The sequence below is a fragment of the Schistocerca cancellata genome, chromosome 1 (genome assembly GCF_023864275.1).
Source record: "Schistocerca cancellata isolate TAMUIC-IGC-003103 chromosome 1, iqSchCanc2.1, whole genome shotgun sequence".
NCBI classification, from domain to species: domain Eukaryota; kingdom Metazoa; phylum Arthropoda; class Insecta; order Orthoptera; family Acrididae; genus Schistocerca; species Schistocerca cancellata.
Genome location: NC_064626.1, coordinates 1016187271 through 1016213472, shown reverse-complemented (window position 1 = coordinate 1016213472; position 26202 = coordinate 1016187271). Strand labels below are relative to the sequence as shown.

General features: G+C 43.6%; 1 protein-coding gene and 1 pseudogene across 1 annotated transcript in view; one reads left to right on the top strand and one right to left on the bottom strand.

Annotated features, from left to right (window-relative positions):
- The window catches only part of LOC126121660 (lachesin-like), a 1053745-nt gene that overhangs the window by 484612 nt on the left and 542931 nt on the right, over nucleotides 1-26202 (top strand). The window lies entirely within an intron of this gene.
- Nucleotides 1864-1981, bottom strand: LOC126098608 (5S ribosomal RNA; annotated as a pseudogene).

The following is a 26202-nucleotide window of genomic DNA, read 5'->3' as shown; positions in this document are numbered from 1 at the left end:
CTGGAGGTCGCATATTAAGCAATAAGAAGAGTTTCAATCAAAAGGCAAAAGACCTTATCTAAAACATTTCATGCAAAATTCGGCTGAAGGCCCCATACAAAAGCTTAACAAACTTATGCTTTAAGGGCAAGACAAGAACATTAATTTAAGTGATATTGATACTCGGCAGAAGGCCACACATCAACCAAATAACTAATACCCAAACAGAGAAATTACTGTGTAAGACACAAGGAACGGCGCTCAGACGTTTCCAAGGGTCGGCCTGGGATTGTAAAACTAAAGCCTGTTTAGGTGAGACATGCACCCTGTCCAACGACTTCTTAATCTGAAGGCAACCCAACCGACAGACAGCCGACCGACCAATCAACAAAATCAGTTCTGCTCCACGCAAACAGCAAAACGACCACAAGATTTCAATACAACGACACACAGAGTATTGGCGCCCACAACGACCAACGACACCTCAGCTGTCGAACTACACGCCGCCCTGGACAGCAACAACACGACGAGGAAAATACACTGCCGAAGATTACGTCAACGACCAGGGCGGGTAAACGGAACGCCAACGGCCACAGCACAGAAGATACCGCTGGTCAACTTCAATAAATGGGAATAATTTAAGTTAAACTCCACAGGAAGACGGCTGGAATCTTAGCAGATTTGAATACGCACACGTTGTTGCTCGCGGGAATGTCCCAAAAGCGACAACCAGGGTTAAACAAGAAATGTAAACAGTTGAGGCTCGGTAGTAGTTTAAGTGAGGAGTCAATTTTCATGTCCAAGATCGGTGTGCGACGAACTTCGTAGCACTCGCAAGCAGCACCTCACACTCCAACCGCGCGTGCACACCGCCAGCGGCCCCGGCCAGAGTACGCGCGACGGAGACTTACTTCCTGCTCCATGCCAACCGACCGACTGGTCACACACCGCCCAGCCGGAAACTATATCTGCCACACCAAAGATAGTACAGCAGTACTAGTATCGATACACTCTGCTGCCGCGCGGGATTAGCCGAGTGGTCAAGGGCGCTGCAGTCGCGGATTGTGCGGCTGGTCCCGGCGGAGGTTCGAATCCTCCCTTGGGCATGGGTGTGTGTGTTTGTCCTTAGGATTCAGGTTAAGTAGTGTGTAAGCTCAGGGACTGATGACCTTACCAGTTAAGTCGCATAAGATTTCACACACATTTGAACATTTTTGATACACGCTGCTGCCCTCACTCACGGAGAGGACAGCAACTCTATCGCGATAACCGCTGGAGAAATAAAACCACAGGACTGCAACCGAGGTTTAACCCAAGACGTGCATGACTCGAGTCAGCCACGGCTCAGTGACCTTCGATTAGGAAGCTTGAACTGGCCTCCCGCACTTTCAGACAGTAAACACTGTAACTGACTCAAAAGACAGCTGGCGCCTCTCACTGCACTACTTCATCTGATCTTATGCTGTCAGATAGAGACAGCGGTCATGCCATTTCATGTATGTTCTTCATTATCGAGCAGTGCTGCCATTACTTTATATCCAACCCTAGTAATTGCCAATTACTGATGTTGCAGTCATAGAATATTATGTTCTTTTTTATCGTATTGTGACGTGCGGAATTTTACGTTTGTATACGTTTAAGTAGCAGTTGTAGACCTCACAACTCAGTCCATAGTGAATGAAGCATTCCGTCATCAGGCCACAAGTGGCCCATCGGGACCATTCGAAAGCTGTGTCATCCTCAGCCGAGGATGCGGATAAGAGGGGCGTGTGGTCAGCACACCGCTGTCCCGGTCGTTACGATGGTTTTCTTTGACCGGAGCCGCTACTATTCGGTCGAGTAGCTCCTCAGTTAGCATCATGAGGCTGAGTGCACCCCGAAAAATGGCAACACCACGTGGCGGCCCGGATGGTCACCCATCCAAGTGCCGGCCACGCCCGACAGCGCTTAACTTCGGTAATCTGATGGAAACCGGCGTATCCACTGCGGCAAGGCCGTTACCATAGTGAATGAAACTGACACTAAAATAACTATTCGGATGTTTGTATATAATCTTACAAAAATACGGCAATTATCATCGATACACTCATCGGTTTTTTCTGTTAACCGGGTGCGAATTCATGTTTTCCATGAGGGATAGTATCTCGAGGGTAAATAACGGCAATACAGTTTTCCTGCGTCAGCACGCAACTTGTACGAGAGAAGGCATAAACTAATGAATGTGGAAACACATCGGCGGGACAAAGAGCCACGCAAGACGGGCCACGTGTCTTTGTGCGGGCCCGCGCTGCTTTAATTAACGGCGGGCGCGACGCGAGCGCAGCATGGCTCATCTGTTCCCGCGTGCGTAGGCAAGGCGCGGCCACTCCGCTAATTGGTGCCGCCGCGCCGCAGTGGTTGCGTGTCTCCCGTATCGGGTCGCTGTATCCAGTCCGGGAGGTTTCGCCGTTTTCCGATGATAAAGTAGTACTCCAGGAAATACGCTCGCTGAACACGCGGAGAAGCGCCGAGCGGTGCAAAATTTTAATTCGGCTTACACACCGGTACTATAATGGCTTTCGACTTCCAGCCGGACTAATTAACGGAATTGGGGGGGATCCTCCGAGAGCGTGGCCAACGTAGCCCGGGCGTCAACACTTCTACAGCCGGGGGTGCGCTGACTTTTCTGTGGAAGGTGTGGGGCAGTCACAGCCAATTTCCGTTTCTAAACAAAATATTCTCGTGTAGAACGAGGGTCACTCCAAAAGAAATACACACTATATTTTTTAAAATCCATCTTTTGTTCTACATGTTTGAAAGTTTTACAGTGTGTAGATACATACTTTAGGAACAATATTTTCATTTCTCCACATAATTTCCATCCCTCTCAACTGCCTTACACCATCTTGGAACCAGCCCCTGTATACCCACGCGGTAAACCTGTTCGAGCCACGGTTTGGCAGCGTGCACAAGGGAGTCTTCATCTTCAAACCTTGTTCCATGAAGAGAGTCTTTCAGTTTCCCAAAGAGATGATAGTCACATGGAGCCAGGTCAGGACTGTAAGGCGGGTGTTTCAGTGTTGTCCATTCGAGTATAGTGAACGCTTCCATGGTTTTTTGACTGACATGTGGCAAAACATCTTGCTTTTGCCGATGTGGTCGAACACGACTCAGTCGAGCTTGAAATTTCTTCAGTGTCGTCACACATGCATCAGAGTTTATGGTGGTTCCACTTGGCATGATGTCCACAAGCAAGAGTCATTCGGAATCGAAAAACACCGTAGCCATAACTTTTCCAGCAGAAGGTGTGGTTTTGAATCTTTGTTTCTTGGGTGAATTTTCATGATGCCACTCCACTGATTACCTCTTCGTCTCTGGTGAAAAATGATGCAGCCATGTTTCATCATCTGTCACAATTCTTACAAGAAATCCATCTCCACCATCTCGTACTGGTCCAAAAATTTGCTGCATACCGTTTTTCTTGTTTCTTTGTGAGCCACTGTCAACATCCTGGGAACTCACCTGGCACAAACCTTTTTCAACGCCAACACTTTCAGTATTCTGCAAACACTTCCTTCCACTACCCCAACGTAGCGTGACAATTCGTTCACTGTGATGCGTCTGTCAGCATTCACCAATTCGTTAACTCTCTGCACAGTGTCTGGAGCATGTGCAGTACAAGGCCTGCCGCTGCGAGGACAATCCTCAATATTGCCGTGCCCGCTTTCATCACGTAACCTTCTTGCCCACCGAGTAACTGTACTGCGATCGACAGTAGCATCTCCATACACCTTTTTCAACATCTTGTGGATGTTTCGCACTGTCTCGTTTTCACATCACAGGAATTCTATGACAGAATGTTGCTTCTGACGAACGTCAAGTGTAGCAGCCGTCTTGAAGACATGATGTGACGACACCACTCACGGGAACAGGTTGAACTAGTTTGAAAACAAGCGGGAAGGATGTATCTACACACTGTAAAACTTTCACACACGCAGAATCAAAACTGAATTTTTACAAAAATAGTGTGCATTTCTTTTGGAGTGACCCTCGTATATCTAGCCAGGTTTATGACTGCATTGAAAACTCTCTCATCGGCAGCAGCACGTCGTTCTGGAAGGAGACTCATCTACAGATACTGATGTCACATCTGGTACGCCCAAGGTGAATGAAGTAGGCACATTACTGTGAATGTTTTAAGTGGAACGACCCCGTGAAACAAATAATATGAAAGGTAGACATTACTCTGAGATTGTACCAAGACTACTTAAGAAGCGTAAAAGAATTTAGTGTACCCGCAAAGGAAGTAGCTTACAAAACCCAACTCTCACAACAAGACAGACAAGCAAACCAAAGATATATCTATGACGTACGCACTGTATCTACTAACTAAATGGCCATGGTGATTTATCGGATAGAGCTCTAGACACCGACCATGGAGTTTCCAGGTTCAGTACCGGATGGAAGTGTGGAGGTTTTCCTGTTCCAATCCCTCCAGGATGGCTTTAAGTCCATTCAGTCTACTGTCAAAATGGTTAATGGGGATTTTTCCACGTGATTTAAAGGCGGCCGGCCGCCCTCCCCCTCCTAGTGCAGCGGTGCTAGAAGGACTGCACTGTACTTGCAATCAGGCCGATAGTCTGGACACAAGCTTGCACTATGAGCTTTATCTTTACCATCCAAGTGCTCTTCGACTTGATGTCCAGTTAGGCTAGAGCCATCGAGGCTGAAAATAATGGCAGCTCTGAGAACTATATTTCGCACCCTGTATACTCCCAGTGAATCACATGTTGTTCCTGTTATTTTGTTATTGGTTATTTTTCCTGGTGTTGCGTTTTAAATGGCTAGCGAAGTGAGGTTGCTTGATCTTTATAGAGCTGTTCGCCGTAAAATGAGGTGTGATCTACGGCCGGCCGTGGTGGCCGAGTGGTTCTAGGCGCTTCAGTCCGGAACCACGCGACTGCTACGGTCGCAGGTTCGAATCCTACCTCGGGCATGGATGTGTGTGGTGCCCTAGGTTAGTTAGGTTTAAATAGTTGTAGGGGGCTGATGACCTCAGATGTTAAGTCTCATAGTGCTCAGAGCCATTTGAACCATTCGTGATGTACGTTACACCACGTAGATATAATATTGTGCACTTTAGATACTTTCAGCCTATCGCATAAGCTGTTGTACCTGTTGTATCGAACATTAACTGCGTTTAACTTTGCAGCTCACTAAAATGTGTTAGTTATTCTCGTGTGTCTTCTGTAAAACGGCCTTAGTCAGTTTTAGATTAAATCTTTTAATTGCAGTTATATTTTTGGAGCAATTGCGAACGTCAGAGATTTTAATGAGACCGATGAGCAAAAACGTTGTGATCGCTGCCCACCGCGAGACTGAATTTTGCCTGCTGGCGTTGACGGGCGCGTGAAGCGGTAAGAAAAGCGTATAAGCGAAATAATGCGAATGGGGAATAATTCTAGCGACTATACGGGCCGCAAATAGGTAAATCTGCTGAAGTAAGCGCATCCGACGTTGGACAGATCGTTCTGAACCAGCGCCTGGGAGCGAAAAATCAGAAACAATGTAGCTGGTAGGCTGTTTGCAAGCTACTATTGGGCGCGTCTGTGGAAAATGGTTGAAGGACGATGAAATCACTAGTAGGCGACAAGGTGTCGGACGTCCACGTCTCATCAAAGAACTTGGAGTTGAGAAGCTTGCCCGCTCAGTAAAGCAGGGTAGGCGACGATCCGTGGCATATCTGACGACAGAGTAGAACGTTTATATGGATATGGTGTCTGTTCTTTCGGACATGTGGTAAGAATGTCTTCCACGACTAATGAGTGTGTTGGGGTGGGACACTATGGTTATAATGTGTGGACATACAAGGTGAGAATGTGGGTCTCGCAGGAGGCGTGCGCAAGATGGTCCTTGCAGTCGCACTATCCTCTGTGCCCTCGGTGGCTCAGATGGATAGAGAGTCTGCCGTGTAAGCAGGAGATCCCGGGTTCGAGTCCAGGTTGGGGCACACATTTTCACCTGTCCCCGTTGATATATATCACGCCCGTCAGCAGCTGAAGGTATTAATATAATTCTAATTTCGAGTATAATGCTGGTGTAGAGAAAAAGTTTCAAAGCACACAGTTCAGCGCGCTTTGCCTTATTGAACTATGTGCTCCGCAGGAGACGACCCCTATGTGTTCCCTCGTTTACTCATCGATATTGTCAACTACGATTGCAGTTTGCTCGGAATCATCGAGACTGGACTGCAGATCAGTAAAACACTGTCGCCTAGTTTGACAAATTCCGTTTATTATTATACCAGATTGAACATCGTGATTTTCTTGAGATAGAACTTGAGGTATGTATGCCTCTGCCTATGCGTTTTATGCTATCCGCAAAACCGTAAAATACCCCATGTAAGATTTTCATATTCTCTACGTGGCTAAACTATTAGTCATACAGAAAAATAAGCAGGACCTTTTTCTGGGAAATTTAATTTAGTTAAACCTTATACCGGTATACGTTTTCACTAGAGAACATAGTTTATGAATTATTTAAGGAAGAGTACAAAATTCACCTTCAAACACGTTTTTCTTGAGTAATTCGAATCTGTGGCCTCCAGTAGAAACGTATCAACGTGTATAAATTAATTACATTAAACTTCTTACAAAAGGCTCCTGTACATTTTTTTTCCTGTAGGACTGTTAGTTTGCACGTAGCGAGGGAGGGAATAGGAGAAACTCGCATGTAGTTTTCAAAGGCATTACAGGTTGCATAATAAACAAAAGCATAGGCTCTTGAATCATCCTGTATACCGTGATATGTACGGAGATATTAAGGACGAAGCATGAATGAACTGTTCTCCGAAAGAGAATATATGTAACATTCTCTGAAGTCACAAATTTAGAGCCATCAGAAACATTTTAAATGGCTATTTTGCTTACAATAATAAGAAAAGAAGCTCTGCATACTTCTGAAAGCTGCCAGCGAAGAAATATACTACAGGGCATCAAAATTGCTACACCAAGAAGAAATGCAGATGATAAACGGGTATTCAATGGACAAATATATTATACTAGAACTGACATGTGATTACATTTTCACGCAATTTGGATGCATAGGTCCTGAGAAATCAGTACCCAGTACAACCACCTCGGGCCGTAATAACGACCTTGATACGCCTGTGCATTGAGTCACACAGAGCTTGGATGGCGTGTACAGGTACAGTTGCCCATGCAGCTTCAACACGATACCACAATTCATCAAGAGTAGTGACTGGCGTATTGTGACGAGCCAGTTGCTCGGCCACCATTGACCAGACTTTTCAGTTGGTGAGAGGTCTGGAGAATGTGCTGGCCAGGGCAGGAGTCGAACATTTTCTGTATCCAGAAAGGCCTGTGCAGAACCTGCAACATGCGGTCGTACATTATCCTGCTGAAATGTAGAGTTTCGCAGGGATCGAATGAAGGGTAGCGCCACGGGCCGTAACACATCTGAAATGTAACGTCCACTATTCAAAGTGCCGTCAATGCGAACAAGAGGTGACCGAGACGTGTAATCAATGGCACCCCATACCATCAAGCCGGGTGATACGCCAGTATAGCGATGACGAACACACGCTTCCAATGAGCGTTTACCGCGATGTCGCCAAACACGGATGCGATCATCATGATGCTGTAAACAGATCCTGGATTCATCCAAAAAAGATGACGTTTTGCCATTCGTGCATCCAGGTTCGTCGTTGAGTACACCATCGCAGTCGCTTCTGTCATAAGATGCCTGTCATCTCGACTACTAGTGATACGAGGCCGTTGGGATCCAGCACGGCGTTCCGTATTACCCTCCTGAACCCACCGATTCCGTATTCTGCTATCTGTCATTAGATCTCGACAACGCGAGCAGCTATGTCGCGATACGATAAACCGCAATCGCGATAGGCTACAATTCGACCTTTATCAAAGTCGGAAACGTGGTGGTACGCAATTTTCCTCCTTACACGAGACATCAGAACAACGTTTCACCAGGCAACGTCGGTCAACTGCTGTTTGTGTATGAGAAATCTGTTGGAAGCTTTCATCATGTCAGCACGTTGTAGGTGTCACCACCGGTGCCAACCTTGTGTGAATGCTCTGAAAGGCTAATCACTTGCAAATCACAGCATCTTCTCCTGTCGGTTAAATTTCGCGTCTGTAGCACGTCATCTTCGTCGCGTAGCAATTTTAATGGCCAGTAGTGTAGAAAGGTGGTCATTTTTATAGCTACTTTCAGGTTACGATGGTAACGGAATAGCCTCGGGAATTAAATTCACTTTAACAGCTGTACACATCTTATTCATTTGTTACTCGAACATTCCCTGATAACATTTATTATAGTCGAACTGTACTTTATTACCGGTTTGAAGTGATGGGTAAATTGATAGCATTTCGCTGTTAAATCTACCCATTCCCCACCAAAACATTGCGCTTGTCGTGATACATCACTCAGTCTTCGTAAATGTAAATAGCTTGAGTTCTTAACAAACATTGCTGGTATCTGCAAATAGCATCATGACGCTAGAATAGCAGTATTGAATGCACTTGGAAATAAAACTGCTTGGTTTCAGTTTGTGTTTGATTACACTCTATTCCAGGCGTTCTTAACTAATGATACGAGTCCTATGTTCGTTATTGGTGGACGATAATTACTTAGTACGGCATATCTGTCAGAATTGCTCTTAGTAAGCGTTTAATGGCGCTGGTAATCAGACGCTTGCTGTTTCTCTTTACATGGTTGTGAGAGCGAGAAGTAATGTTTTATATCAATAACACTCCATTAAATGGAAATGAATGCTCCGATATTACACTGCTGGCAAGTCACAAACGATTTTGTGTGTCAGCTAAAACTGAATTATATGATGTACTAAAAAGGACAATGCGCTAATGTTATAATGCACGATAGCACGGAAGCATAAATTTATTTGAGCTACAGATATGGGCACCAAGGGATGAAGTATTCTTTTTTCCTTGAAATAGGGGTTTGGAAATAAAAGAAGTGCTTCAGTTACTTGAGAATGAGGGATGTATGTTTATGTGACTGTGTCGAGAGCTACGCCAATGTTATGACAGGTAAAAATCGAGGTACAGTTTTGACTGGAACAAGTGCCAGACTACTGCTCACAGTTACTTCACTTCTGACTGGTGGACGATACGTTTGACTCTCAAATATTTTTAGCAATTTTTTTCATAGCAGTGAGGTATATGTGCTTTGCTGCATCGTTTCCTTTTTGCAACAGAAGAAGAAGAGACAATACAAAGATACATAAAGGCAGTTTTATCGATTGAGAAGTGAAATCACCCACCAAATGAAGTGGGAATTGCTCGAGTAACAGAGTTCCTACAAGGAAGGAGGTTGGTTCAGATTCAGATTTAGATTATGTTGATTTTACTAAATCACTATAGAAGAATAATGAGATGGTTTCTCGAACAATTTCGTGCAATAGAGCTGGTGTTACATATCTCGGATCCTTGATGTGGACGTTATGTAGTACTGTAAACTCCTGTGTGTGAAGTGATACCTGAATACATGATCCTTACCTAAGCACTACACCAGTTACCACAATCACTCACGTAAATAAGTATAATCAACAGAAAACAAGGAATATCATGTCAGCACATTTATGGACAAAGACATTTGCGTCTATCAAGTATGTTCCAAAAATGCTTTTGCGAGAGTGTACTACAGAAATAATTATATTATAAACAATTGTTTATTGCGTTTGAGAAAGTTCGGTGGTTCGTTGTAGAATACGTCATTAATAAATATGACATGAGATTACAGGTGGCTTATGTAAATACAAAAATTAATATTATCAAGACAGTGGAGTATCTGAAGAAATCATTGCTGTACCTGTGTAAGAGGTCTGTTTTAAATATTTAAATGACTTCTGGTGTGCCGTATGTATGCATTACAGTGGCATGAATCCTCATATAAACAGTGCTGTAAATAAAAAATGGTCAACTATTTCATTTTGAATGACATGTACCTAAAATCTTTCCATTATCTGACATATTATTTAAGGCAGGAGTGAGATTTTTCCTTTATATTTGATGATTTTGGAGAAAGCGATTTGGATTGGGTGTGGTTTTCGTAAATTAGAAGTTTACAGATGGAACATATCACCCGTACGGAGATATTCTCATTTGTGATAGTATGTGTACCTTCCTATATTTGCACGGCTTTCGTTTTGTTTTTAGCAAGTATTTTCTTAACCATAATAGTCCTTAGGACCACAGCTTGTTTTTACTTTTATCCTGTTAGTCTTTATATTTTCCTCCTCCTGTGCATCATGGACCTGTACGACGTTTGCCCACGAGAAATGGAGTAGAATAGTAGTAAGGAGAGTGTGATATCACTGGGTTTGACGAGAATTACGCTCTGTGATGGAGTCTGTTCATTGAAAGAGAACCGTACTAAGCTCAATCCAACTCCTAAGCCTTCACTGTCAGGTTCCACTTCCATACGGATAGCCGCAATTACTTTATGCTCTAACACGAAAGTTACCTGGCAACAGTTGGGCGTGCGGTCCTGTGCAGATTAGTACACATATTATGTTCGCGGTCTCTTGCCTTCGTAAAACTGCTCCAGGACATTCATATATTGTACGTAACCTTCCAGTACCCGTTGCTTTAATTTTCCAAGAGTACTTGATATTCTGTAGAACAGATAGTGCTTATTTAATGAATTAAACGAATCACTTTTGTACCTTATGTCACAATATTGTATTATTTTTATACGGCCTAGGTTTCAGGTTGTATGCGCATTACGCAGTACACATCTGATTTCAAAATGGCAACCAAGCATGTCAGCTGCTTAATGTGTCAGTTCTCGACTAGCACGACAAATGTTATCTCTGTCGATTATTTGTCAGAAAGATACATTTGTAAAGTCGGAAACGTTGAATTACAAATGTAACTGTCTCAGAATTAGTTAACAGAGATAATACATTGTAATTTTTTTATTAATTTATGGAAAAACGGTGATGGTGCTGTAACGCTATTAAAAGCAGTATTATTTTAAAGTGTCACGGGATGAGCAATATGGTCTAACAGTTAAAATAGTCACTACTATCTCTGAGGCAAACATTCCACACACTGGTAATAATGGACTGCTATTTATTAAGCATATGTCTGTTTATATTATTTCCCTGAGTAACGTAGTACTTGGAGAGTGCTGTATTCAGCAGGAACAGCCCTGGGATTTTAAGGTAACTTGTAACTTTCACAGATTTTGATTGGCAGCATATTATAGTTATTAATTGTGAGATGCAAATGAGACTTCCATGACTCGTCGTGACAGAGTTAGTTAGCGCTAGACGCAAATTTATGTTAGCAAAGGGGTGGAAAATTATAGCTCTATGTTTCCACAGTCCTCACACAGTGTTCCATTACAGTATCATTTTAGTAATGAAGAACGTTATTTAACGTTACAAGAAAGTATGTAGTACAGTCCTATGAAATGTGGAAGAAACTGCACACGACGTTTGACGTGGGCCCTTTCTCGCCTGTTGCACAATGTAACGTTCATCAGCTGCTGTAGCTGAGCGTGGTCGGCCACCTCCTCTTCTTCGAACAACAGTGGCTGTGGTTTTGAATGTTCTCCTTGCACGTGAAACAAGCTGTGAGTGGTACCCCCCCCCCCCCCCCCCCCTCCAAACTACACTCGTCCTTCTTTCAGTTTCCCGATGGTTTCTCTCTGTGTGAAGTCTCCCAAATTTTGTCTCCGGGCCATATTGTAATGAAGAACAATACCACCACAGGGGACAGTAGCTGATCGCTGATTTCCCGTTCCTTCTATTCTTTTTGTGGGGCTAGTCTTATGTGGCGCTATAGTCACGGCTAACTCACGGCATGTGAGGTCCATTTTACTGTGCACGACTGAGAGACCTACATACTGCCCCATTTCATTCTTCTCCAGCGAATTGTTATTACGAGTTTCAGGTATCTCGTCCTTGAGATTTGCAGAGCTGTGTGTTATTCTGCAACCAGGCATGGGCAGCATTCGGACACCTGTGATCAGTTTCTGTGTTCAAATTGTAGTTGCTGGCAACAGTAGAAAAACAATGCATCTGAAAGTACAATGCTAATGGAGGCTTACAGATTCAAAAGCATCTGGGATTTTCTGTAGCGAGTAGAATAACACTGAATGTCGGAATTGTTTTGAAATTGCACATCATATGGCTGTGGGTATACTCGCTACTATCGTCTTCACCACAAAAACAGATGACTCAAGGTCGCACGTTCAGCCCCTGATCCCTCAGCCCGCTTCACTCCTGACCCTGCAGTGTCGCCTTCTCAGATGCCCGCCGGTCGTTTCAGTTTGCCTCTTCCATTTGATAGGTTTCCATATTTTTCCGTGAGTGTTGTTGAAGAGAAATGTTGTGCGCGCAAAGTAAATGTTAGTACATGTCTTCTTGTTCTTCTAGTATGCCATGATCGAATGGACATTAGAGAAGAAACTAAATATCTAAAAATGTAATACAGTATCTAACGTCTTAAAGCTTATCATCAGGAAGAAAGACGGAAGAACCATGTGGCGTAAGGTATACTGCAAGGCTTTAACGGTGCCGTAACTTCTGTAGAGGTTATAGGTACGGGTACTCTGTTCCATTCGCCATGGAAGGGATATAATGGGAAAGCAGATTCACTCACACAGTTTTAACAAGAAGTGGGTAGCAGGACTGTCTTAGAATACTAAAATAATGTAGAGCATGCTATGGCCAGTGACGTCCGTACGCAACTGCAACACAAAACCGAGTATGAGGTCTCGGAAAAATCCGTTCTTCACCTTCTAAAAGATGAAGGTTATACTCAGAAAAAGTAACAATGGACTAAAGTTTTATGCGGAACGTAAGAATATTCCCGCCTCGAGAACTGCATTTGACGAAATTCGGATTTCAAAAAACTGTAAGTACCAAATTTTTTTGTCATTTCACCAAGGGTAATGGAGGCATGAAATTACCTACAAGTAATGCAGTTTCCTACACTTGTTCGTCTAGCGTATATCGGTAATTTGGATGGTAAGTGGAATGATGAAGTATATCTAAGGTTTACAAGTATAATCGTTTGAGGAGGTAACAAATATTCTCGGTCCTATTAAGGCGTGCCCGAGGAACTAGGACCCTGAAGGGAGCATGCAAGTTCTCATGTGCTCCTGGGTACATAGTTTCTTGTAAACAAATAGCATTCATAGGTGACGCGATACAAAAGTGATGTATCGGAAGTTTTTAATTTTATAATGTTATTAATATTTTTCTCGATGGAAGTTTCCACGAAGTCTAACAGAAACCAAATTAGTCAGTGACGACGTTTTTCATTATACATGCGAAACAGTGTCACACCTCTTATGGTGTTTTACTTTTTATCGCAGAATACGTTTTTGTTTTATGAATAAAATATTTAGCACTTTGTGTATGAAATTTAAGAATGTCAATACATTTATTCAACTCAAATGTATTAGTGGTTGTGGCTTTTTGTACAAGTTGAAATAAAATATTTGTCTTCAAAACTTCTTGGAATGGTTGGCACCATCATCTTCAGGAGGAGAATTGTTTATTTACGTGGGTGGAGTTAGTGAACAGTAAACCTCTAGAGTGCCTTTTCTAAATAAGCAATATTTATCATTAGCAGAAGATGCTTAGTGACCTACACAGGCCTCGGACTGCGACTGTGATAAGATGTATGTACTCTTCACCAACCAGCCATGTAAATAAATAATTCTCCGCCTGAAGATGACTGTGTGAATCATCGAAACGCGTAGGGACAAAATAAAGGAGTGACTGACGCAGAAACTGTTTTATTTCTATTTATCAACAATCGCAGCCCTCATGATATTCAGACTAAAAATGATATGTCTAATATATTTTTCGGAATTTTTGCTAACACTTGAAATTATCACTAATTGGCGATGCTGGAGGGAGGTTATATGACCTTGATCCACTTAACTTTGTGTGACTTAATTCGATAACGTTCACCGAATACTCGTCTTTCTCTGTATTGGAACATGATGTTAATTCAGTTTGCGAAACTAATAATTTCCTTCTAGGGCTCTCTACTGTTTCTCACCGGGTCAGCTCTTGAGGATGCACTGCTTTTCACTGAGAAGGGAAGCAGACCTGTGTTGCAGAGCCTTTTCAATTTTTTCTCAGTATGCAGACCACGAATGCAGGAGTCCACATCTGACGCGAAACGGCAGTAGCGTGGAGCGGAGGGACGCTTCATAAATTCCTTCGCCCAGTGAGAGAGCCGAGTGCGGGTCTCTAGTCTTGTGTCGCCATCCGGTCGTTCTCTTTTTTTTTCCTCCCTGTCTTTTTTTCACGCCCTTCTCTAACCCTCTCAGGCCCGCGTTAGGTGGCCAGAGAGAGGCGGCCACGCGGCGCAGAGAGAGGTCGGCGACTCCAAAGTAATTGGCTGGAAATAAGAGATGGCACAGCGCGGCGCTGACGAAGCGACGCTTCCCGGCCGCTAATCTGCGCTAATGCGGCCCTCGCCACGCTGGCCTGGCGTGCGTGGCGGGTGGTCGCTCTGCCAGGGAAGGCAGGCCCCGCTGCAGGTAACTGACGCTCTCGTAGCAGCGGCCATCTCCTACGAGAGACTTTACTATTACTTGATATTCTGTACAATTTTTTGTATGACACTAATATTTATTTATGCGTTAGTTTAAACAAGTACTCTTGAGAACAGTAAATTTCACTTGAATAAAGCGCAAACTGCAAACCGCAAACAAATAATTCAATACCTTCTCTTGCTGACAGTACGGGTAATGTAACTGATGATGATAAACAGAAGGCCGAAATTCTAAACCCAGCTTTCAAAAACTTATTTACGATAGAGGACTGCAGCACCATTCTCCCTCTCAATTACCTAACAAACGAAAAGATGGCTGACATATTGTTTAGTGTATCTGGGATTGTGAAACAGTTAAGATCCTTAGAGGCCAGAAAGGCATCTGGCCCAGACGGTATCCCCGTAAGATTTTATGTTGACTATGCCACAAATATAGCACCATTCTTATCCGTCATCTATCAGAGATCATTGGAACGGCGGGAAGTTCCACGGGACTGGAAGAAGGCCCAGGTCATAGCAATCTATAAAAAGGGTTGAAAATCGGATGCACATAATTACCGGTCAATTTCACTGACATCATGGAACATATTTTATGTTCAGACATAGTGACCTTTCTAGACTCTGAGAAGCTCATCTGCAGAAACTAGCACGGTTTTAGGAAACAGCGGTCATGCGATACACAGTTGGTCCTCTTTGTGCACGATATACAACAGGCTCTAGATACCGGCTCCCAGGTTGATGCCATATTTCTCCACTTTCGGAAGGCGTTCGACTCAATTTCGCACTGTCGCTTGCTACAAAAAGTGCACGCTTACGGTCTGTCCAATGACATATGTAGTTGGATAGAAAGTTTTCTAACAGACAGGGTGTAACTTCAACAGAAACAAGAGTAGCTTCAGGTGTGCAGAATAATAGGTCCTCTGCTTTTTACGATTAACATAAACGATCTGGTTGATGGTATTGACGGCGGCCTTAGAGTGTTTGCCGATGATGGTGTATTCTACAGGAAAGTAGTATCACACGAAATTTGTGAACAAATCAATGAGGATTTGCAGAAAATAAATAAATAAATGCCTGGTGTAATGACTGGCATTCGAAATGATCTCAAATGGAATGATCAGATTAAACAAGTAACGGGTAAGGCGAACTCTAGATTGCGGTTTATTGGTAGAATCGTGAAGCGATGCAGTCCTTCAACAAAGGAAATAGCTTACAATACGTTAGTTTGTCCAGTCTTATTGTTCGTCTGTATTGGACCCTTACCAGTTGGGTCTGATTCAAGAGATTGAGAAGGTCCAAAGAAGAGCGGCAAGATTCGCGACTGGTACATTTAGCCATCACGAGAGCGTTACAAATCTCATAGAAAGTTTGAAGTGGGGCACACTTGCAGATAGACGACGCGCTAAACGGAAGGGGCTGCTCACTAAATTCCGAAATCCGATCTTCACCAAGGATGTAGAGCATATATTATTACAACCAACTTTCAAATCGCGCATTGATCATCATCATCATTCGAAGATAAGTTAAATAACAGCTCGTACTGAAACGTTCAGACAGTCGTTTTTCCCTCGCGGGATCCGCGAGTGGAACAGAGAGGGGGGGGGGGAGGGGGGGGAATATGACTTGGGCGCGAATTATGCCCTCCGCCACACACCGCTTGGTGGCTAGCGGAGTATATATGTAGATGTAGATGTAGAAACAGTTATTAAATGATGGTTTATTAACATAGTTAATAAAACATAGATTAATAGCTGTTTGCGGTTTATTCAGGTTCAATTTACGATGAGTTTCGACGGCTGTGGCTGCCCATATTATAAAGCTGTATGTGACCAATTGCCTAGCAAGGCAAAAAGGACGTATTTCAAATATACTCGAGTATATTCGAAGACGGAATATAATAAATTTCCTCGAGAGTGAAAGGCTTCTTCCCACAAGTCAATGTGGATTTAAAAAGTATCACTCATGCATAACTCAGCTTGCTCTTTCCCCGCACAATATCTTGCGAGTTACGGATGAAGAGTAACAGGCAAATTCGGCGGTTCTAGATATCCGGAAAGCGTGTGTCACAGTGCCATACTATAACGTGTTAGGGAATGTCCGAGTGCATGGAATAGGTTCTCAGGTGTGTGAGTGAATCGAAGACTTTTTAAGCCATAAAACCCACTACGCTGTATTGGACGGCGAGTGTTCGTCGGAGGATCAAGGAAATGTGATAGGACCACTCTTGTTCTCGATGAATATAAACAATCTGACGAGTAGGATGAGCAGCAATTATTAACGATAGTGTAGCGCACGGAAAAGTATTGTTTGTAAGCCAATGTAGACTGATACACGATGACTGGGATATAACTCCTAATTGGTTTGATAGGGCAGCTAGCTCTAAATATGCAAAAACGTAAGTTTATGAAATGAGTAGGAAAACTAGTCTTGTAATGCAGTATTAGTGGTGTGCCGCTTGTCACAGTCACCTCGATTACATATCTAGGCATAACGATGCAAACAGATATGAAGTGGAACGAGCACGTAAGGTCGGTTGTAGGGAAGGCAAACGGTCGACCTCGGTTCATTGGGAGAATTCTAGGAAAGTGCAGCGTAAAGGAGACTGCGCACAGAATGTATTTACGACCCCTTATCGGATACTGCTCGTATGTTTGTCATAGCCAAAGGTCTGATTATAGGAAAACATCGAAGCAATTCAGAGTTGTTAAGGAAATATTTCGTAGGATCAAACCGGAATCCATGAAAGGAAGACGACGTTATTTTTGAGACACACTAGTGATAAAATATAGAGAACCGCCATTTGCGAAAGGCTGCAGAACGATCCTACTGCCACCAACATACACCTCGCGTAATAGCCGTGAAGAGAAGTTAACAGAAAGAAGGGCTTCTACGAAAGCATATAGGTAGTGGTTTGCCCCACGCACCATTTGCGAGTGGAACAATGAAGGGAGTATCTGGTAGTGGTACAAGGTACCCTCCGCCATAGGCAATATGGAGGCTTGGAAGACATGTACAGGGTGAATATTAATAAAACCGACAAGCTTCAGGGACAGATTCCTAATTGGAAATGGAGGAGAAAAGTTCCTATGAAAGTGTTTCCGGAAATGGACGAGGTGCATGCACTGACAACAAATTATACCGGAATACAGTACAGAGCTGCATCGCATACACTCACAACAAATGTTCATAACGGGCTCCATGAGACAGCAGGTGACAGATAGCAGCGGTTGGAATGCAGGATACACATAGTCGTACTTTGACGTACATCGTGTTGGCGGGCCACTTGCCTGGGGCTTGTACTACGCACAGTCGGCCGCCTCCCTACACATTTGTCTGTCTGGAAGGACCCATGATCACACAAATGCCCAAAAAGAGCTTGAAACGTTGTGTGACGTGATTAGTGTCTGTGAGGGTAATTGTTTTGGTATAGCCTCGCTGCCTTGACCGCGCAGAAACACAATCTCAGCTTGTCTCCGACATAAATACGGGACTATTCTGTTGCTTACAGTACGGCGCGCAATCACGCAGCCTGCAACACACAAGGAACACACGGCACGTGGTCAGAGGAACTTCCATTCGTCAACACCATGTAAAGCAGCAACGATGCATTTCGAGACATAGGGTCATGAAACCTTTTTTCTTGCATTTACAGCCCGGAATCCATCCCTGCAGTTCGTCAGTTTTATTAATGTTCACTTTATGAATACGTATTTTTCAGAAAATTAAGATGGAAATGATATTGTTATTGGCTTTACAAGGATGTTCTAACGTGTAAGGTTCATCCAGCAGTCGGCACTGCTGAAGGGGGCTCAGATCTTTCACTTCGACACATTCGCACAGAACACTTTCTCCATCCGCCATCCGGGACAAGGCCACACCCTTGATAGTTGGCCTTCCAACGTGCCACTCTGGGGTTCATCCCGGTCGGAGTCCACAACACAGGCTAGTGGGGCTCATCGCCAAGGATGTCTCTTCTTTTGGACCGACGTTCGGTTTCTCCAGTTCTGCCCAACATCTCCGAAGGGCACACTGGAGAACTTTCTTTCTTTCTTTATTTCTATTTATTTATCGAGTCGTTGCGAGCCAAAGCTACTTAGTCATAGAATGAATCAGTATATAGTTGACAGATTCTGATGAGACTATGCACAAACAAAGAAATCAATAAAGAACGAAAACATTGTGAAAGACTATACGAATAAATAACGTATTACAGAAAAAAGGTTTCAACTACTGCGAGGAAATGCTGGACAGTGTAGAAAGTGTGTGCCACAAGATAATCTTTCACCTTGGATTTGAATACTTGAGGTTTATCATTCAATTTTTTTGTTATCCTGGAAGCTTATTGGAAGTGAAATCTGCTGAATAATGCACACCTTTCTGTATAATACTTATGGAAGTGCTATCCAAGTACACATCGGGTTTTTATTCTGGTATTCACTGAATAAATGTTGCAGTTTCTTTTGAATGAGTCGGTATTGTCAACGACAAACTGTATGAAATAATACATATATGGAGATAGCAGAGTTACATTTCCGAGTCACCTAAACAACAGATAATACCAAGTTCATGAAATAACACCGCGGATCAGTCTGATCGCCCTTTTCATGGGAGGAATATTTTTGATGAGTGCACAGAGTTGCGCCGGAATAGATTGAATTTAAAGAAAGTAAAAGGCCTTCTCCTTTCAGTATCAGAGCCAGTGGAGGTCATTCTTGTTGTGAGAACAACAGAATCCAGTTTCTGCACATGATCTCTCGTAATATTCCAAGAATCCCTCCATCAGCCCTCAATCCTAAGAAGTTAAAATAGTCAATTTTAACTGTTTGTCCACCTTGGTACACTAAAATGTACAAGAGGTCAGTGTCAGAAAATATTCATTCCGTCTTCTGTTCTCTGAAATCCACGCGCTGATGTTATTGACTATCTTATTAGCTGCATGATTTATATTACTTTCCAGTCTTCCACAGTAATACTTGTATAACCTGCAAAGACTAATGTTTTTGTGTCACCTGTCGTTTTTAAGACAGACCATTATTACATTCCAAGAAATGCATCGGTCCCAGAACAGAACCTTATGGCATACCCCCACCCTCTACTTACATGACCCTAGTCATACTGAACCCCGCCCCCCCTGTTCCTCCACCCTTTTTCTTTTCTTTTACTTTGCGTATCGTTAAACATCTTTGACTGCAGACAACACCTTAATGAAACTTTCTGGCAAATTGCAACTTTGTACTGGACGGGAATGAACCTCAGACCTATGCTGTTCGTGAACAAAGGGTGAGGGTGCATCGTGAGTCGTGTTCGATAACTCAGTTGGTAGAGCACATGCCTGCAAAAGGAAAAGGTTAGACGCCCGCTTTGGTTCAAAATTTTAATCTGACAGGAAGCTTCAAATCCATGCACACTCCACAGTTAAGTGAAAATACAATAGACAATAATATATACACATATACAAATCTAGCTCCAACTTAACTTGCAAAATTAACATAATTTTTTGGTTAAGCTTGCCAGCTAGGTGAAGCTGCCACATGCGTACGTGCATGTTCTGTATATTAGTTTCCATGATAATCAGTGTGCGACTTGACAGTATGGGTTATGTTTCCCGTTGAAGTAACTATACGTGGAAGTGCTACATGGTTATGCCAATATGTACTTTGCAGGTGCGCATAAATTTAATTGCCACGGTATGTGTCTGATGATGAAGCCATCAGAGTTTCCCAGTTGATAGCAATTAATGAATGTCATAAAATAGTTCTGTTTGGAATTCATTCCAAAATAAAGAGAGTAAACAGTTGTTTTACCCAACGGTATTGAAACGGCAGGGAGTGTGGGCGTGGATAGTGGAAGATACGAGACAAATTTCAATTCATCATTTATTAATAGCAGTCAACTCTGAACTTTTCACATCGCTGGAAGAACGATTTCACCTTGGCTGATCGTAACAGTTTGATCCCCGAAATGTATGTTATCATATTTGGCTATAAGACAATAACTCATTGATCTTACAGCCCGTATCAAACTACGCGGCTGTAATCTCTCGTGCAGATTACAAAAAACTACTAACAAAACTTAAGCCTACATGTAGTATTAAGTCACAGTGATTCACTAAAAGTGAGTGCTAATGACCAATGTTAGCATAGAAATATTATAACGAATATTTAAATAAACAATAACAGCAACATGTGATTCGTGAAAGACATTTACCAGGAATCAATGAATACTTTAAAACGAATGTTCACTGAAAAACTCTACACCAAAAGAACATACTGGGAATGGACATCAACTGAATTACCACGCGTCGAAATCTTTACATAACGCTATCGCAAATAGTGCACTAAACTTTATAAAATCAAATAGTGGCAACCTGAGATCGACAATGTACACCGAGTCATCTGGTAGACAACCTCAGCGCTACAAGTGCAATAAATGTTTAAAGGTACTGGGACGCGGGGAGTACCACGACTTAACATCTCAATTAAATATTAGTCCTTTCCACCACTTAAAACACTAGGTTACAGATGTAGAAAACCAAACGACAGCCTCAAACTGAACACTAATTTTCACATAAGGGAACGAACGGGAATGAAACTTGACACTGTATAACAGGCCCCCTGATTCATACAGATCACGGAACTGACTTACACAGTTTAAGAAGGACACTAGCTCACGCCCAGCAAGCAAGGTTAACACAATTTACGACACGAGCATGAAGCAAAAGCGGAAGAAAGCTATGCCATACGAACCATAACGATCGGCAGCAAACGTCGCTCGTTGACATAGAATCTGGGACTTCAGCGTAGCTGTGAGACAAACGGACCGTTGAGCTGCGGGGGCGAAAAAGCGAAGGCGTGCCGAAACCCAAGATTGAATCATGGACCTTCAGATGCTATATCTGATATTTTCCCGACTGAGGTATTTTTGTTGATACCACTGCCCATCGAGAAGCTGACATCCGCCTGGTGACCTTGCCCACACGTGATGCGGTAAGGGAAGTATACAAGCGGGTCACAAAAAATGGCTCTGAGCACTATGGGACTTAACTTCTGTGGTCATCAGTCCCCAAGAACTTAGAACTACTTAAACCTAACCAACCTAAGGACATCACACACATCCATGCCCGAGGCAGGATTCGAACATGCGACCGTAGCAGTCCCGCGGTTCAAGCGGGTCACAGACCGATGGGGAATCATTATATCAATGTATGATCCGTAAATGAGAAATCCACTGACAAAACGACTTTGACAGAGGGTAGATTTTACGGCCTGGCGTCTGGGAACGAGTCTCGGAAACAGCAGATCTGTTCATGTGTTTGCGTGCTAGTGTCGTGAGCATCTATGGAAATACCATCGCCGTACCTTAGCTAAAAATCCTGCAGGAATTCCAAGAAAATTCTGGTCCTATGTAAAAATCGATAAGTTGGTCTAAGATTTCCATCCAGTCACCTGTTCACCAATCTGGTGTGGCAGTTGAAGATTAACAAAACGAAAGCGGAAGTTTTAAATTTCACGTTCAAGAAATTGTTGACGCAAGAGAACAGCACAACCAAGCCGTTATTTGACCATCAAACAGACTCCTGTATGGACGACGTAGTAATAAGCATCCTTGGCGTAGAGAAACAGCTGAAAACAAATAAGTCATCTGGTCCGGATGGAACGCCAATTTGGTTTTTCAGGTAGTACTCTACGGCATTGGCTCCCTTACATAGCTTGCATTTATAGAAAAACACGTTCAGCGCAAAGTCGCAAGCGACGGGGAAAAAGCGTAACTCCTGTGCATAAGAAGGGCAAACGAAAGGACCCACAAAATCACAGACCAAAATCCCTAATGTCGGTTTGCTGCAGAATCCTTGAACATATTCTTAGTTCGAATAAAATAAATTTTTTTGAGGAAGAGAAGCTTATGTTCACGAATCAGCACGGCTTTAGAAAGCATCGCTTGTGCGAAAGTCAGCTTGTCCTTTTGTTATATGGTATACTGCGAACTATGTATGAAGGGCAACAGGCAGATGATATATTTTTAGACTTCCGGAAAGCATTCGACACGGTGCCCCATTTCAGGCTGTTAAAGAAGGTACGAGCATTTGGAGTAGGTTCACAGACATGTGAGAAGCTCTAAGAGCTTTTCAGTACAGAAGAACAGTGAAGCCAGAAGGATGTGATAAGGCGTTCAGCCTTATCACAGAATGTGGAGGCTGCCCACTCTCTAAAGCGGGACAGATTTAACGGCTGACTGAAATGCTGTTGTAGGTACAAGTGTTTCGATGCACACCATTCAGCGCACATTGTTGCTCCAAAGTACCGTCAATTACGATTGCAATTGGCACGTAATCATGGAGACTGGACCGTGGGACAGTGAAAAACGTGTCACTTGCTCAGATGGATGACGTTTCTAACCAAATCCATGGCAAGTAGAATCGGTGGATCAAGACGCTGTTAAGCAAGTGGTGATACGTTTTTGGCTAATCAGTGTAGAAGCGGATAGGATGGACAACAATGAAGAGGTAACACGCTCGACGCGTTGCGCTGTCGTTTCAATCTAGTAAGCCATGGGGCAGCTAAGCCGTCGTAACATGGAACGAGGCAGCTAACATTGCATGGACGCAGACGGAAAATCCGACGCCATGAGAGACAGCGCCGTAAGTTCACGGGAAGTTGTGGTTAACGTGATTTTTGCGCTCTCAGCTCTCTCCAGCGGCACTTGTCTGCTTTATTTGGCTCGCAAACCAAACAGTTCGTTTACGAAAATGGATGCGCGTAGAATTCATACGGTAACTCTCTAAAAACGCACGTTTTTCATGTTGCTGTGTCTGAAGTATATATAAATAATAACTTAAATGTGTATGTACATGTATAATACGTGTCTAGTCAGTTACGACGTTAGCTTCTACAAGTTCACAAAATCGAGCAAACTCACTCCTGTTAGGCGGCGCAGTTATATTTACCTAACATCGAATATTATAGAAGTTATTTCTATTAATTTAATAAGAAAGTCTCACAATCTTATAGAAAACGCGACGATTAAAATAAATAAAAATGAAGAATAAAAGAAAGACGGGTACTGCAAAACACGAACGTGCTGTCCACTGCTCCATGACGTGGCGCCCCTACCAGCTTCGCCAAACCGTCATTGCTGTATTAGCGACCTTGTATTTTATGTGACGCTCTTCTGAAAGTTTTATCCTCGCCGCTAAGTTATTAATCGACATTTAATTATAAGAAATCCTACCTAGAACGACACGTTTTTGATGAACCTTCAGTGTCCACTGCCTTAAGAACAGATTACTTTCAAAACGGTAATAACCAAGTAAGAAAATTCTTTAACCACCAACAAGACGCTTCCCATCAGTCCATTGCAACAAACCGTACCAATAATGCGAGTTGTCGATAGATTTAGTGTACTGGTTCTTAAAAACAGCGTATATTCGTACGGCGTAAGTTAACGTAAATCCCACAAAGTGTGGGCTTCAACTGTACACGACAAATACCATACGCCGTCTCGCTTGTCTACTTAGGACGAAAAGAGAGTTCTCCCATTTTATTGGTTCTACGTTACGTGGCAAGTGTCAAACTAGAGTAGAACTTATTTTGCGTTTCACATGGCGAAATGGCTCCTTAACGTGAAATAACGGGAAGTGACGTCACATAACTCGTAGAGTCCCTCGTCAAAGTAACGACGGCTTTAGGGCTAATCCTATCCCTGCGCCAATGGTACGGTTCTAGTGCAAGCTGCGTTTTATAGCGGAGTCGTTTTACAGTCGACTTGAGTTACGCGCCACTGACTCATCTCTGCGGACTGGACAGTCGCGTAATAACGGTCAGAGAGTGCTTGCCGTTCGTTCTGTGCCATGACTTCGTCACGGTCCGCTCGCCAGAGGACGCGGTAGCCCGGAGTGGGCAGACGAGGCCACGAGGGGAGTTGATTGCACGCGCTCGTCCCCGCCTGTGCTGCGGGTTGCGTTTCCACGAGCGGACGGGGCGGACGCCGATTCCGACGCCGTGCGGGCGAGGATGACTGCGGTGCGCCATGTCGCCGGCGGCATTAGCCCGGCGGGGTGGGATGAGCCGCGCCGGGGGCGGCAATATCGCCGTGTCCAGGCCCCGTCCCCAACCGCTCTCTCTGTGACACTGTTTACTCAGTGGCGATAGCGCCTGCCGAGGACAGCACGCAGATCCCCGGTCGGGCGGTGGAAGCACGCGGATTGCGTTAACGTGCAAACCGACGCAGGCGCGACGGGTCGAGGCGTACAAGACCTTTGGACAGGAATCAGAGTGTTCTCGAGTACCCGAGGTGGCTCAGGGCTCCATTCCATGAAAGATAGTACGATCTGTTGACCTAGAAAAGGCGTTCACCAATGTAAAGATGTTTGAAGTCCTCCAGTTTGTACAGGGTGGTCCATTGATAGTGACCGGGCCAAATATCTCACGAAATAAACATCAAACGGAAAAACTACAAGGAACGAAACTCGTCTAGCTTGAAGGGGGAAACCAGATGGCGCTATTGTTGGCCCGCTAGATGGCGCTGCCATACCTCAAACGGATATCAACTGCGTTTTTTTAAAAATAGGAACGCCCATTTTTTATTACATATTCGTGTAGTACGTAAGGAAATATGAATGTTTTAGTTGGACCACTTTTTTCGCTTTGTGACTGATGGCGCTGTAATAGTCACAAACGTGTAAGTAGGTGGTATCACGTAACATTCCGCCAGTGCGAATGGTATTTGCTTCGTGATACATTACCCGTGTTAAAATGGACCGTTTACCAATTGCGGAAAAGGTCGATATCGTGTTGATGTATGGCTATTGTGACCAAAATGACCAACGGGCGTGTGCTACGTATGCTGCTCGGTATCCTGAACGACATCATCCAAGTGTCCGGACCGTTCGCCGGATAGTTACTTTATTTAAGAAAACAGGAAGTGTTCAGCCACATGTAAAATGTCAACCACGACCTGCAACAAATGTTTTAGCTGTTTTCACGGCTAATCCGCGAATCAGTAGCAGACAAATTGCGCGAGAAGTGGGAATCTCAAAAACGTCGGTGTTGAGAATGCTACATCAACATCGATTGCACCCGTACCATATTTCTATGCACCAGGAATTGCATGGCGACCACTTTGAACGTCGTGTACAGTTCTACCACTGGGCACAAGAGAAATTACGGGATGATGACAAATTTTTTGCACGCGTTCTATTTAGCGAAGAAGCGTCATTCACCAACAGCGGTAACGTAAGCCGGCATAATACGCACTATTGGGCAACGGAAAGTCCACGATGGTTGCGACAAATGGAACATCAGTGACCTTGGTGGGTTAATGTTTGGTGCGGCATTATGGGAGGAAGGATAATTGGCTCCCTTTTTTTTTTCGTGGCAATCTAAGTGGTGCAGTGTGTGCTGATTTCCTACGTAATGTTCTACCGATGTAACTACAAGATGTTTCACTGCATGACAGAATGGCGATGTACTTCCAACATGATGGCACATAGCTCGCGTGCGGTTGAAGCGGTATTGAATAGCATATTTCATGACAGGTGGATTGGTCGTTGAAGCACCATATCATGGCCTGCACGTTCACCGGATCTGATGTCCCCGGATTTCTATCTGTGGGGAAAGTTGAAGGATATTTGCTGTCGTGATCCACCGACAATTTCTGGCAA